General features: G+C 45.9%; 1 protein-coding gene across 1 annotated transcript in view; it reads left to right on the forward strand.

Moving 5' to 3' along the window:
* HNRNPU (heterogeneous nuclear ribonucleoprotein U) overlaps window positions 1-14,650 on the forward strand; it is a 145,398-nt gene that overhangs the window by 17,721 nt on the left and 113,027 nt on the right.

The raw sequence follows: 14,650 nt of genomic DNA on the forward strand, positions 1-14,650 counted from the left end.
TCCGGAAGCTCGACAAGTTCCTGGTCCGGGATAAGTTCCGTATGTTGTCGCTTCCGGTTCTCTACCCTCTGTTGGAGGAGGGGGACTGGATGTGCTCCCTAGACTTGAAGGAAGCGTATACTCATGTTCTGGTGCATCCCGCCTTCCGCAAGTTCTTACGGTTCCAGGTGGGGGAGTTGCACCTTCAGTATCGTGTCCTCCCCTTCGGGCTGGCCTCGTCTCCTCGAGTCTTCACGAAGTGTATGGTGGTAGTCGCGGCTGCCCTGAGATCTCAGGGGCTGCAGGTCTTCCCCTACCTGGACGATTGGCTGATCAAGGCATCATCCCGGGAGGGGGTTATCTCAGCGACCCGACAGACTATCATCTTCCTTCAACGTCTGGGGTTCGAGGTGAATTTTCCCAAATCGCAGCTGTGCCCTGCTCAATCCCTTCAGTTTATCGGGGCCGTGCTGGACACGGTTCGCCTTCGTGCGTTCCTTCCCTCTTCGAGGCTAGAGGCTCTGCTTTGACTGTGCCGTCAGATTTCTCTGCAGCGCTCTGTCTCAGCACACCGGCTGATGATTCTATTCGGCCACATGACATCGACGGTTCATGTCACACCGTTTGCCCGATTGCATCTGAGACTCCCTCAGTGGACCTTGGCCTCCCAGTGGCGTCAGGATCGAGACCCGCTCTCCCTTCCTGTAACAGTGACTCCTTCCTTGAGACGCTTGCTCCGTTGGTGGACCAACTCTTCCAATCTTTCCGGGGGTTTGCTCTTTCTCGTCCCTCCACATCGCAAGGTCCTGACCACGGACTCTTCGGAGTACGCGTGGGGGGCTCACCTCGACGGTCTGCGGACTCAAGGTCTATGGTCTGCGGAGGACCGTCTTTGTCACATTAATGTGTTGGAGCTTCGCGCCATTTTTCTGGCAGCTCGAGCGTTCTGCCATCTGCTGCGCGATCAGGTAGTTCTGGTACGGACGTACAACCAAGTGGCAATATATTATGTAAACAAGCAAGGGGGGACGGGCTCTTGGTCCCTGTGCCGGGAAGCCTTGCGCCTTTGGGAATGGGCGGTCTCCCAGAACATCTTCCTGCGGGCGGTTTACATTCAGGGAGAGAAGAATTGTCTGGCCGACAAACTCAGTCGTCTTCTCCAGCCGCACGAGTGGTCGCTCAACTCCCGAGTTCTGCGGGAGGTCTTCGACCGCTGGGGGACACCTCAGGTGGATCTGTTTGCCTCCCCGGAGACTCACAAACTGCCCCTCTTTTGTTCTCAGATTTACTCCCAGGACCGTCTCGAGGCCAATGCCTTCCTTCTCGACTGGGGAGGGAGGTTCCTTTATGCGTTTCCTCCTTTTCCTCTGATCTTGAGGACGTTGGTTCATCTCAAGTCATCCAGAGCCACTATGATTCTCATTGCGCCTCGTTGGCCTCGTCAGCACTGGTTCTCCCTGCTCCTTCAACTCAGTGCCAGGGAGCCTCTACTTCTGCCTGTTTTTCCCTCTCTGCTGTCTCAGAGTCGGGGTTCGCTGTTGCATCCCAATCTTCAGTCATTACATCTGACGGCTTGGTTCCTTTCCCCCTGACTTCGGTTTCTGTTTCTCAGTCGGTCAGGGAGGTGTTGGAAGCCTCGCGCAAGGTCTCGACTCGGCTTTGTTATTCCCAGAAGTGGACCAGATTTTCATCCTGGTGTTCCTCGCACCATCTGGATCCGAGTTCGGTTCCGGTGTCCTCGGTTCTGGAATACTTGTTGCATTTGTCCAAGTCTGGGCTGAAGACGACTTCCATTCGGGTGCATCTCAGTGCTATTGCTGCTTTCCATCGGCATCTCGAGGGACGTTCTCTCTCGCTTCATCCTCTGGTGGTTCGTTTCATGAGGGGTTTAGTGAATGTTAATCCTCCTCTGAAACCTCCTCCTGTGGTTTGGGATCTTAATGTGGTCTTGGCTCAGCTGATGAAACCTCCTTTTGAGCCGATTGACAAGTCTCTTCTTAAGTTTCTCACTTGGAAGGTGATCTTTTTACTTGCGCTCACGTCTGCTCGTCGGATTAGTGAGCTGCAGGCTTTGGTTGCGGACCCGCCCTTTACTGTGTTCCATCATGACAAGGTGGTTCTTCGCACCCATCCTAAATTTTTACCTAAGGTTGTGTCTGATTTCCACCTCAATCAGTCAATTGTTCTTCCGGTGTTCTTCCCAAAGCCCCACTCACATCCTGGCGAGGTGGCGCTTCACACGCTTGACTGTAAGAGGGCGTTGGCTTTTTATCTTCAATGCACTCAGTCTCATCGGAAGGTTCCTCAATTATTTTTGTCCTTTGATCCTAATCGGTTGGGACGTCCTGTTTCCAAGCGCACCTTGTCCAACTGGTTGGCTGCTTGTATTTCTTTTTGCTACGCTCAGGCTGGTCTCGAGCTGCATGGTCGGGTTACGGGACATAAGGTCCGAGCGATGGCAGCTTCTGTTGCTTTCCTCCGGTCTACTCCGATGGAGGACATTTGCAAGCCTGCCACTTGGTCTTCGGTTCATACTTTCACCTCCCACTACTGTCTGGATACGTTATCCAGGAGTGACGGCCGGTTTGGCCAGTCAGTTTTGCGAAATCTGTTTTCCTAAATTGCCATCCTCCCACCTGCCCTTTTTTGGTTGGCTTAGAGGTCACCCACATGTGAGAATATCATGCCTTATTGTCCTGGGATAAAGCACAGTTACTTACCATAACAGGTGTTATCCAGGGACAGCAGGCATATATTCTCACAACCCACCCTCCTCCCTGGGGATGGCTTCTTTTCTGGATATGGAACTGAGGACCACGAGGTGGGGATGCGCCCTCTAGTGGGCAAGAAAGCATGCACATGCGTGGTGCAGCATAGCAAACTTGAAACTTCAATCAAGTTTGCTTGAAAAGCTGTCCGCGCTGGGGCTCCGTAGATGATGTCACCCACATGTGAGAATATATGCCTGCTGTCCCTGGATAACACCTGTTACGGTAAGTAACTGTGCTTTTTTAGTTCCTTGATGATCCTCGGATGGATGCCATCCGGTCCCCGGGATTTATCGCTCTTAAGCCTATCAATCTGCCTACACACCTCCTCTACACTGACCGTCAATCCTATCAGCTTTCCGTCTTCGTTTCCAGCATGTAGCCTGATGGGTTCCGGTATGCTGTGTAAATCTTTGGTAAGTACAGATGCAAAAAATGTGTTCAGTTTGTTGGTGATTGCTTTGTCCTCCTTTAGCGCTCCCTTTATTCCATGGTCATCCAACGGTCCCACCGCTTCCTTCGTGGGTCGTTTCCCCTTGATATATTGAAAGAACGGCTTGAAGTTTTTCGCCTCCTTGGCTATTTTTTCCTCGTAGTCTCTTTTGGCCCCTTTTACAGTCCTATGGCACCAGCGTTGATGTTTGTGCTTGCTCCAGTTCTCGTCCGTTTTTGACCTTTTCATTCCTTAAACAAAGATTTCTTGTCTCTGATTGCTTCCTTCACCTCTACAGTGGGCCACGCCAGTTCTTTGTTCTTTTCCTCTTGTATCCTTTGATACGCGGTATATATAGATTTTGCGCCTCGGTGACTGTGTCTTTAAAAAGGGACCAAGCTTGCTCTAGCGATTTTACAGTGCTTATCCTCTTCTTAATCTTCTTCCCTACCATGAGTCTCATCCCTTCGTAATTCCCTTTTCGCAAGTTCAATGCCGTCGTTCGTCGTTCTGGACCAATGTTTCTCCCCTGCATCCAGATCGAAGTGTATCATATTGTGATCGCTGTTTCCCAGCGTCCCTTCTTCTTCTGCATCTTGTGCCAGTCCTCGCAGGCCATTTAGAATTAAGTCCAGAATTGCATTTCCTCTAGTATTTTCCTTGACAGGTTGTTCCAGGAAGCAATCGCCTACAGCATCCAAGAACTTGGTCTTCCTAACGCAGCTGAAGGTGCCTACGTTCCAGTCTATTCCCGGATAGTTGAAGTCACCCATGATAACTGCGTTGCCTCCCTTGCAGTTGTGTTTAATCTCGTCCATCATTGCTCCATCAATTTCTTCGGACTGCCCCGGGGGTAGGTAGTAAATGCCGATCTTCGTTTCCAGGCCACTTGTTCCCAGAATTTTGACCCATAGAGACTCTAACTTATACGTCAGTTGTGGCGTGTTCTCCAGTAGATTCAATTCCTGCTTTGACGTATATGGCAATGCCCCCACCTTTTTGAGCCATTCTATCTCTGCGGTATAGCTTGTATCCTGGTAGCACAGTGTCCCAGATGTTTTCCTCAGTCCACCATATTTCCGTGATGCCTATGATGTCCACGTTATCTTTTTGTGCCATAGCTTCAAGATCCTGAGGGGCATCGAAAAGGTTGACAAAGACAGATTTTTCAATTTGAAAGAAACCACAAGAACAAGGGGTCACTCGATGAAATTGAAGGGGGACAGGTTTAAAACAAACGCAAGGAAGTTCTTTTTCACACAGAGGGTGGTGGACACATGGAACACCCTTCCGGAGGCCGTGATAAGAAATAGCACAGTACAGGGTTTCAAGGATGACCTGGATAGGTTCCTGGAAGACAAAGGGATTGAGGGGTACAGATAAGAGCAGTGGAAGGTTTAGAGATAAGTGTAGAGGTAGGCATAAAATTAGTCAGGGACCGCTGATCAGGCAATATGCCTGATGGGCCGCCGCGTGAGCGGACCGCTGGGCTGGATGGACCTCTGATCTGCCCCGGCGGAGGCGTCTACTTATGTACTTATGTACTTCTAATTCACCCATCTTATTCCTAAGGCTCCTTGTGTTCATGTACATACACTTGAGTTTGCGGCCTGTTCCTTTCTTGCATTTCCTTCCCTCTTGTGTCCTTTTTGATTTGTCTTGTCTGTGATCTGGTGAGTCTTTCCCTCTATCTTCTTGCACGGTATCCTCTGGGTATACCGGTTCCTAAACCATCAACTCTCTCTCGGTTGACTGTCGGCTTTCCCCTTCTTCCTAGTTTAAAAACTTCTCAACCTCTCTCTTGATGTTGCTTGCAAGTAGCCTCGTTCCATGTCTGCTGAGGTGGAGTCTGTCCTACCTGTAACAGTGTCTCACTGATTGTCCTCTTTCCACCAGATCTCTGAGATGTCTATTATATCTACCTTTTCATTTAGTGTTATATACTGTAACTCTCCCATATTTTTTTTTAGAACAATTCAGATTTGTTTTTTTCCTTGCATTTACAGGCTGCTTAGAAGTTGGCAGGAATGATTGTCTGAACAGATTTTGAGACCATTATTTTTTTTTTAATTTCAAAAGTTTGAGAAAATGCAAACAAATACAAGCCAACAAGAAATGCACACAAAAACTGGACAATCCTAGTATCCCTATCCCACCCCTACAGTCCTACATACAAATCAAACAAAACTCTTATCTAAGGGAAAGGATGTGCTTCACCCCTGCTGGGTCTTCCAGGCCGTATAAACGTCCCAGATCTTACTATAATCCAGCAGGGCCGCATGTCTAATTGAAGTCAATTTGGTCATTAACTGGAGATAGTCCAATTTAGCATAAAACAAGGAGAGTCCAGGAGAGGGTGGGTAGCTTCCACTGTGCAGCCACCTCCAGTCGACTAGCTGTGAAAATAAAGGCCACCAAACACTGCTCAGCCCTGTTATAACAGATACAGGAACATTCAAGAGACAACAGGCAGGAATCAAAGGACAATGTTTCTTTAGCACTTGTCCCACTTGATGCCAGTAGTGCTGAATAACAGGGCATGTCCACCACATATGAAAGAAATCTCCCCTGTGGCCACATCCCTGCCAACACCACTCAGAAATTGTACTGGCAAAACGGTGAAGCTTGACAGAGGTGAGATAACCAATGTTTATAACATCGGCGCCAAGCCACCAGCCTCCCTCACAATCCCAACATTCCTTCCCAAGCATCCCTATAAGAGTCCTAAGGAGCCTCAGGAAGCAAAAGGGCTCTATACAGGCGGGAGATACTACCCCTACCTGCCCCTGAATGAAGGGCTCTTTCCAGGAAGGTTTCCCCCAGACTGAGGTCCCAAAAAGGTGCGCAACTGGGTAAATACAAAGGTATCTCGTGTCGTAAGCCCATATTCATCACTAAGAAGAGCAAAAGAAAGAACCATCTCATCCTCCCAAACTTGGCCCAATGTGCGAATACCCTCCCGCATCCAGTGACCTCTTAATTTCCTTCCGACCCGCAAAAAAAACCCCTGAGCAGTACAAATGTGGGTATGTGAAAAATAGACCCTCTCCGGGAACATGCACTGGCGCACTTTATACCAGGTGCGTAAGATCACAGCTATATAGGGATTATCATGGCGAAGCCGGTCCCGCCAGGCAGCCATTGGTGCCCATGGCAACTTCCACAACGTGAAATCGGGAATAAAAGACGACCATGGGCAACCAAAGGCGATCTTCATAGGTAACCCACACTGCAATCTCCTATAACAGAGCAGCTTGATAGTATAGACTGAAATTGGAAACTCTCATACCACCCTCTGAGTTTCTTTGAAAGAGGATAGACCGTCTAATTCGGGGAGGCCTCTGTTTCTACATGTAACGAACACCCTCCCATGTAGCCTACAAAAAAAAAACCCACAGGGGAAAGCTATGGGCAAAGCCATAAACAGATACAACAACTTAGGCAAGATAAGCATCTTTACTGCAGCAATCCTACCAAGCCAGCTAACCGTCAAACCCTCCCACAGTTCCAATTCCCCAAAAATGGACTCAAGCAAGGCAGGGAAATAAGCTTGATAAAGCTCTGCTGGGTCAGATGTCAAAGAGACCCTAGATATTTGATGGCCCCCGATGCCCATTGATAGGGGAAGGCGTACTGTAGTGCTTCAACCTGCTCAGGGGGCATGGTGAGGTTCAAAATTTCTGATTTAGTAAAATTGACTTTAAATTCGGAGAGCTCACCATACTCCTGCAGCACCCGAGATACTGCAACCAGGAACACCTCTGGCTCCTGCAAAGTTAATAAAATATCATCTGCATATAACAAAATTTTATGCTGCTGGTTATGGATCTCAAGCCCCCTAATATCCGAGCATTGCCGCATTCCTTACATGCGAAAGGCTCCATTGCAAGAGCAAACGAGAGGAGAAAGTGCACAACCCTGGCGAGTACCCCGGGAAAGACCAAAGAGCTCTGTTTGAGAGCCATTAATCCTTAAAGTTGCCAATGGTGGCATATACAGCGCCGAAATCCAGTCCAAAAATTGACCCCGGAATCCCATTTTATGTAACATGCAAAATAAGGTTCAGCATCCAAGGACAGTATAAGAGAGGGGTGAGCTGGACCTCCGAGCCGCCTAAATAAGATGCAAAGCAGACTTAATGTTATCAAAAGTTTGCCTATTGCAGACAAAGCCTACCTGATTTTTATGGATCAACTTGCAGCCAATATTTTAGTAAAAATTTTATAATCGCTGTTTAAAAGGGAAATCGGCTTATACGATTGACATTCCAAGGAGGATTTGCCCGGCTTCAACAGCAAAATTATTGCCGCCAAGAGTGAGGGAGGGACTGTCCAACAGCTAAAGAATTAAAGACCTGGGTTAATACAGGAGCTAGCAATGATGCAAAGGATCGATAAAACCCATTTGAAAAGCCATCAAGGCCTGGCGATTTTCCCACCTGCAAAGAACGATTAGCTTGTAGCGTCTCTTCCACTGAGATAGGATCCAAGAGTCCCCTAGCTTCCCCCTCAGACAAACTGGACAGCTGGAGAGAATACAAATAGGCGTCCATAGCATCTGCCGATTCCGCCGCTGGCGCCCCATATAAAGATTTATAAAACTGCTGAACTACAGCACTGATACCACTAGCAGAAGTCTGAAGCCGATGCTGACATCATAGATTTGCAAAATAGCAGAGCAGGCTGCCTGCTTCTTCAATTTATTAGCTAACAGGCGACTGGCTTTATTGTTAAACTCAAAATGAGTCTGCTGGACTCGGAGGGCATCACTGATATCCACTAACTCCAGATCACGCAAAGCCTGTGTCAATTTGCGCACCTGCTCCTGTTCCCGAACAACATCCCCCCCAGAGTACACCTATTTTTCGTCTCCCGCAGTTGATGTCTCAAACCCGCTTCCTGCAACTTACGCATTTTGACAAAATGGGCCTGCAGATCTATGATCTTAACTCTCATAACCACCTTACAACCTTCCCATAAGGATCTAGTGAAGATTTCAGGCAAATCATTAAAAGTCAAGTATTCCTGCAGTGCCACCTCCATCTGTTTAACATGCATGGGGTGCGCCAGCAAAAAGTCCGACATCCGCCATGGGAGTCCAATAGGCGAAGCCCCCACTCCCCGCAGAGTTAAAACCACCGGGTCATGATCAGACAGAGTGCTCGCACAAATGTCACACTCTATCATCCATCTTGCTATTTGGCCATCTCCCAACCACAGATCTATGCGTGAACTGGAGGCATGAACGGAAGAATAGTAAGTATATAAGCAGTCCGCTCAGGATGACATCCTTGCCAAATGTCCACCAAGACCCAATATGCTATAAAGAACACCAACTGCTCCCGATCGCCCCCGCGTATGCCACCGATTCCGTAGTATTATTCCATATTGGGTCTATAGTGAGATTAAAATCCCTCCCGATGACAAGCAGGCCCTCAGCATGCCGCAGGAGCACAGTGTCCAGATGTTAAAATTCCCCCTGTCGGACATTAGGAGCATACACATTACGTATTGTGAAAAGAACAGGGACCACAGCCAACTGCAACAACAAATAGCGACCCTCCGGATCTCGCTACAGTTTCCTCACCTCAAAAGGGAGAGAATGGAACATCAGAATACCCACCCCTCTCATTTTTTTCCTTTCCCTAATATTAGAAGCAAAATAAGTATGAGGGTATTTAGGGTGGCGCACCAAGTATTCATGCTTCTGAAGCAGATGAGTTTCCTGAATCAGATCAAGACCCGCAGTCGGAGAGTTTCTTTAAACAACAACTGTTTACGAAAAGGCTGTTCAGGCCTTGAGCATTGCAGGCCAGCAAAGTAATTGGCACCTTACCACTTATTCCCTCCCCCCCCCCAGCAGCTGCCTGCCTCCCAAAATCCTGAAGAAAGAGAAGAACCATCCCTCCCCAGCAGACATAGCATAGTAACATAGTAGATGACGGCATATAAAGACCCAAATGGTCCATCCAGTCTGCCCAACCTGATGCAATTTAATTTTTTTTTTCATTTTTTCTTCTTAGCTATTTCTGGACAAGAATCCAAAGCTCTACCTGGTACTGTGCTTGGGTTCCTACTGCCAAAATCTCTGTTAAAACCTACTCCAGCCCATCTACACCCTCCCAGCCATTGAAGCCCTCCCCAGCCCATCCTCCACCAAATGGCCATATACAGACACAGACCGTGCAAGTCTGCCCAGTATTGGCCTTGGTTCAATTTTTAATATTATTATCTGATTCTAGATCCTCTGTGTTCATCCCATGCTTCTTTGAACTCAGTCACCGTTTTCCTACACCACCTCTCTCAGGAGCGCATTCCAGGCATCCACCACCCTCTCCGTAAAGTAGAATTTCCTAATATTGCCTTTGAATCTACTACCCCTCAACCTCAAATTATGTCCTCTGGTTTTACCATTTTCCTTTCTCTGGAAAAGATTATGTTCTACGTTAATACCCTTCAAATATTTGAACGTCTGAATCATATCTCCCCTGTCTCTCCTTTCCTCTAGGGCAGGGATCTCAAAGTCCCTCCTTGAGGGCCGTAATCCAGTCGGGTTTTCAGGATTTCCCCAATGAATATGCATTGAAAGCAGTGCATGCACATAGATCTCATGCATATTCATTGGGGAAATCCTGAAAATCCGACTGGATTGCGGCCCTCAAGGAGGGACTTTGAGACCTCTGCTCTAGGGTATACATATTCAGGGCTTCCAGTCTCTTCTCATACGTCTTCTGGCACAGGCCTCCTATCATTTTCGTCGCCCTCCTCTGGACGAAAGCCAAGAGAAAGTACCCAAAAAATAAAAAAATTTACCCCAGGCTTAACCACACACCAGAAACCTTGTAAGACTGACCCCCCCTCACAACCCACAAAAACATAACCCCCACGTCTCTCCCTAAGGGAAAACTCCAAAATACAGAAGGAAGTACCCCAGCCCCCTGCTAAACAGACAAAATATAACTTGTTCCCCCCCAACCCGTCATAGCTTCTGCCAAAATCCCCACAACCACATCAAGAACCTCTTTTAGAACTTAAGAGAACCACTCAACAGTTAGAATATGGAGCTCACCAACCATCCCCCCCTCTCAGCAGACCAAACCTCAGTGCCCCCAGTGACCGCTGGAGCCCAGAAGCCACCATAAGCAAGATGACCTCAATCAGTCAAAACAACAACAACCTTTTTACACCCGTGGACCGGCAGAAAAAAAAGAATTATTTTGTGGACCGGCAAACTACTAGGACTAAAATTAAAAAACCCCGTTTCCGCCCCATCTCCACAAGTCGGTCCCCACAGATCATCTGACCCCATCCACACAAGCCTCAGTTATGATTTTATATTGAATGTATTTTATTAAAGTATAAAAAGAAACAATATTCTGTACAATTGTCATTTTACAAATACAAATAATTCAGAGCAGGACCAACAAAACCCCTGTCTCCCCTCCCCTTCACATATATCCCCTCTACTATCAAGAAAACTGAACAAACCAAATTATTACAGAATGCTACACAGAAATATCATGCTAACAGAATACTGCAGTCACACATGACAGAAATAGTTTTAGGGGAGTGCAAATAGGGCAACTGCCCCCTGGTCAGAGAGCGCCCTAAGCCAGCTGGAAGCTAAAGAAGCACTGCCTGGGCTTTGCAGTCCCCAGTTATGTCTAACACCAGCTCTAGCAGGATATATATTTCAAATCTGATATATTCTAATCACAAAATAGAAATAAAATTATTTTTTTCTACCTTTTGTCGTCTCTAGTTTCTGCTTTCAATCTTCTTTTCACTCTCTTCCTTCCAGCGTCTGCCCTCTCTGTCTCTTCAATCCAGCATCTGCCCCTTCCATCCACTGTCTGTCCTCTTCCCCTTCCATATGGTATCTGTCTTCTTTCTATGCCCCTCTCCCCTTTCCATCCAGCTTGTGCCCCCTCTCTCCTTTTTATATGATTCATTCCAGCTTCACTGCTCTCTTCATTTTTATCTCTCCTACACCAGATCTATCATCGTTGTCCCTCTCTGCTTATTTTTCTGCTGACCCCTTCCTATTATCAATCTCTCTACTTTCTCATGCCTGTGTCTCCCCTTCCCCTCCTCTAATCTATCTGCCAGCTGTTTCCTTCCTTTTTTCATTCTCCCTTCCCTCCTCCTCCTGTCCAGCAGTAATTCTCTTCCCTCCCCTCCCAGCAGCATCTCTCCTTCTCCCTCTCCAGTAGCAGCTGTCCCTTTTTTTCCTTGCCCAGCAGCTTCCCAGATTCCTTTCCCTCCTCCCCTCCCAGAAGCATCTCTCCTTCTCCCTCTCCAGTAGCAGCTGTCCCTTTTTTCCTTGCCCAGCAGCTTCCCAGATTCCTTTCCCTCCTCCCCTCCCAGAAGCATTTCTCCTTCTCCCTCTCCAGTAGCAGCTGTCCCTTTTTTTCCTTGCCCAGCAGCTTCCCAGATTCATTTCCCATCTCTCCTTCTCCCTCTCCAGTAGCAGCTGTCCCTTTTTTTCCTTGCCCAGCAGCTTCCCAGATTCATTTCCCTCCTCTCCTCCCAGCATCATCTCTCCTTATCCCTTTCCAGTAGCAGCTGTCCCTTTTTTTCCTTGCCCAGCAGCTTCCCAGATTCATTTCCCTCCTCTCCTCCCAGCATCATCTCTCCTTCTCCCTCTCCAGTAGCAGCTGTCCCTTTTTTCCCCTGCCCAGCAGCTTCCCAGACCAATGTTCCCTCTAAGGATTGATGAGGTGTGTGCAAAAAAAAATATGCATGAGCGACAAATTACATATTCCACAAATTTATGAGCAGGCAGGAGAAAAAATCTGTCCCCGTCCCCGCTATCCCCTTCACCACCCCATCCCCGCAGCATCCACCCTTCCCTCTCACCATCTCACCGCCCTTCAGCGGCCCGAGAATATCCCTCCCTCCCCCTTACCTGCCGGCTTCAGTAAGTTTTTTTACGAAAGCGCCATAAAGGTAAGGGGGAGGGAGGGAGATAGATTTGGCCAGAGGGAGGGAGGGGGCTGCGCGCGATCGGTGACTGCGCGCCTTCCCTCCCTTAACTGCAGGGACAAGGCCATTCACCACTCCACGGGACGGTGGATGGCCTTGTACCCGTGCCCACAGTGAGCACTTTTTCCACCCCACCGTTTCGGTATGTTACCCGCGGGTAACTGCCACCGTATCATTCTCTAGTGTGGATGAAATATCCAACAGGCAATGTATGTTGCATTTCACTAGCTCTGTTCCGGTATTGCTTAATTTAACAATTGCCTTTAATTTTTGATTCACCTTCGTAGTATAACATTTTAATTGGGTTTTATTTCTGTGTTTTATTTTGCCACTGTAATTATGTCTCTGTGGACTCCTATTACTTGTTATATTGGTAATATAATGGGTCTCTGTAGACTTGTTTTGAAGTATGTGGAGTGGAATATTGACACTATAATTTTGCACAAACCATTTCATATGTGTTCCTTTTTAACACAGATTACCATGAGTCTTAAACTTATCTTCCCTTTCAACTTCATGGTTTTTAAGGTTGGCTAGCTACCATGTAGCCAGATTCAACCTACTGTACAGTGAAGTTAAGTGGATCAAGTCCTTTCTCAACATAGTATAGGAAAGTTTAATTTGTGGGCTACCAAGATTTTTAAACTGTATCAGCATAGTGCAAAATCCTGATTTAAGATAATTATTATATAGAATGAGCCCATGGTGCTCTGTTTGAATAGGAAATTCAAATACAGTTAGTCTGTTGTAGGAATACCTTGCCCTCATATGGGAAAGGGGCGGAGTAGTAATGCATTTGTGTAGGCAATGTTGATGTAAATGGTAATTATTGAATTGTCATATAATATTTGGGTTTGTGGTATTTCCTGTTAACAATCAGTGTTTTGAAGTTAAATTCAGACATGCTGATTAGAAAAATATACATTGGTGAAAAGAGATCAATATGTTTTGAAAATGTACATACATACATGTGTGTGTATTAAATGCAGTTTACAAATTGTAAAGGTTCATTGTATTGCTCTTCCTGATTTTCTACTTAGTTTTAGTCTGTGCCAGGCATGTGGTTGCAGTACTAGTTATTTATATACAGGCAATGATATAAAGTGATAAAAGCAATTTTAAGGACTACCATGGAGTCAGCATATAGTAGCTTGATACATTAATGCTGACCTGGACCGCTTGGTTGATTAGTTTTTGCAAACTTCACAATCCTCCTTAAAATATGTTAGAAATGGAGCAGTTTAACAGAAGTACTTTGTATGTTGCATAAGCAGAATATAAAATAGGGTGGTTGTAAAAGGCTTTATTCTAATTTGGGGTAAACTTTTTCCCAGGTGTACAGATCTGACCTGTAGTTCTCTTCATTATAATTAAAACAATGCTAACAATTAAGATCAATACTGTACTAGAAGCCAAGACTACTTCAGCATGCACAATATTGCCTGCCTCTGCAACAACTTGAGATCTATTTAGAGTATAAAGATTGAAGGTCTACATTGTCGGTTTTCATTTGCAGATTTTTTTATTCCAGGCAATTTTTGTTTTCTTAAACTTTCTAGTTATTAAATGCTTCTCCTTCACTGAATGCACTTGTTTGTTACCTATTTTAATACCTTTCATAACCAGTATTTTGGTGGTTTGTTTTCTTTTTATTCATCCAAATCTTTCCCTCTGTTTATATTGACGTTAAGTTGAAAGGCTCTTAAGTGAGGACATGGGCATGCTGTCTTTGTTCTTGTGAGTATGGGATCTCTCAGAAGACCCAGAAGATGAACACACAATTTGATACTAGGGCTCTAATTTAGGGGAGAACATTGCAGCTGTTGACCTTGGGGGTAGATGTGAAATCGTGTGGGTTGTTGGTTTTTTTTGTTTTGGTTTTGTTTAGGTTTAAATTTTTTTTAGGTTTAAATTTTCATATAGTCATTTTATAGATGATGTAGTTTTGGTATAAAATTCTTATAGTGAAAATGTATTCCTTACTACTGCTGCTTTTTTACTTGCTTTAGGCTGCAAATTTGGGTCTGGCATTGTTGATACTATAGACTATTTTGGCCAACTTCTGTTAAAGTAAGAGAGAAAATTGGTCTCAATATTCATTTTTTTGTGGGTTTAAAAAAAAAAAACAGTTTGTAGCTGTTATAACCAGCCTCTGTTAGCTATGATCATTCATCACTATGGAGACATTATTATTATTGTTTTTCTTCTCTGTTTATATTCTCCCCACATCCTTTAGTACTGTCATAGATAAGTGATTATTCATTGGCTAGGAGCTATACAAGAGGACTCCATCCTTAGCCTTGCTTTCATAAGCCCTTGGTCATCTACTGCATGTTGTTGATTAACTATAAGTAGTAGTAGTAACTGGAACACACAATTCCCTGTACTGTGAATGCAATATTTCCAGACTCATCTGTCCCAGGAGTTTAACTCTTTTCCTCCACATGGTAGTGCACAGCCCTCTTACTAATTTGTTGGATATTTAA

This window comes from Geotrypetes seraphini, chromosome 3 (assembly GCF_902459505.1).
Source record: "Geotrypetes seraphini chromosome 3, aGeoSer1.1, whole genome shotgun sequence".
NCBI lineage: Eukaryota > Metazoa > Chordata > Amphibia > Gymnophiona > Dermophiidae > Geotrypetes > Geotrypetes seraphini.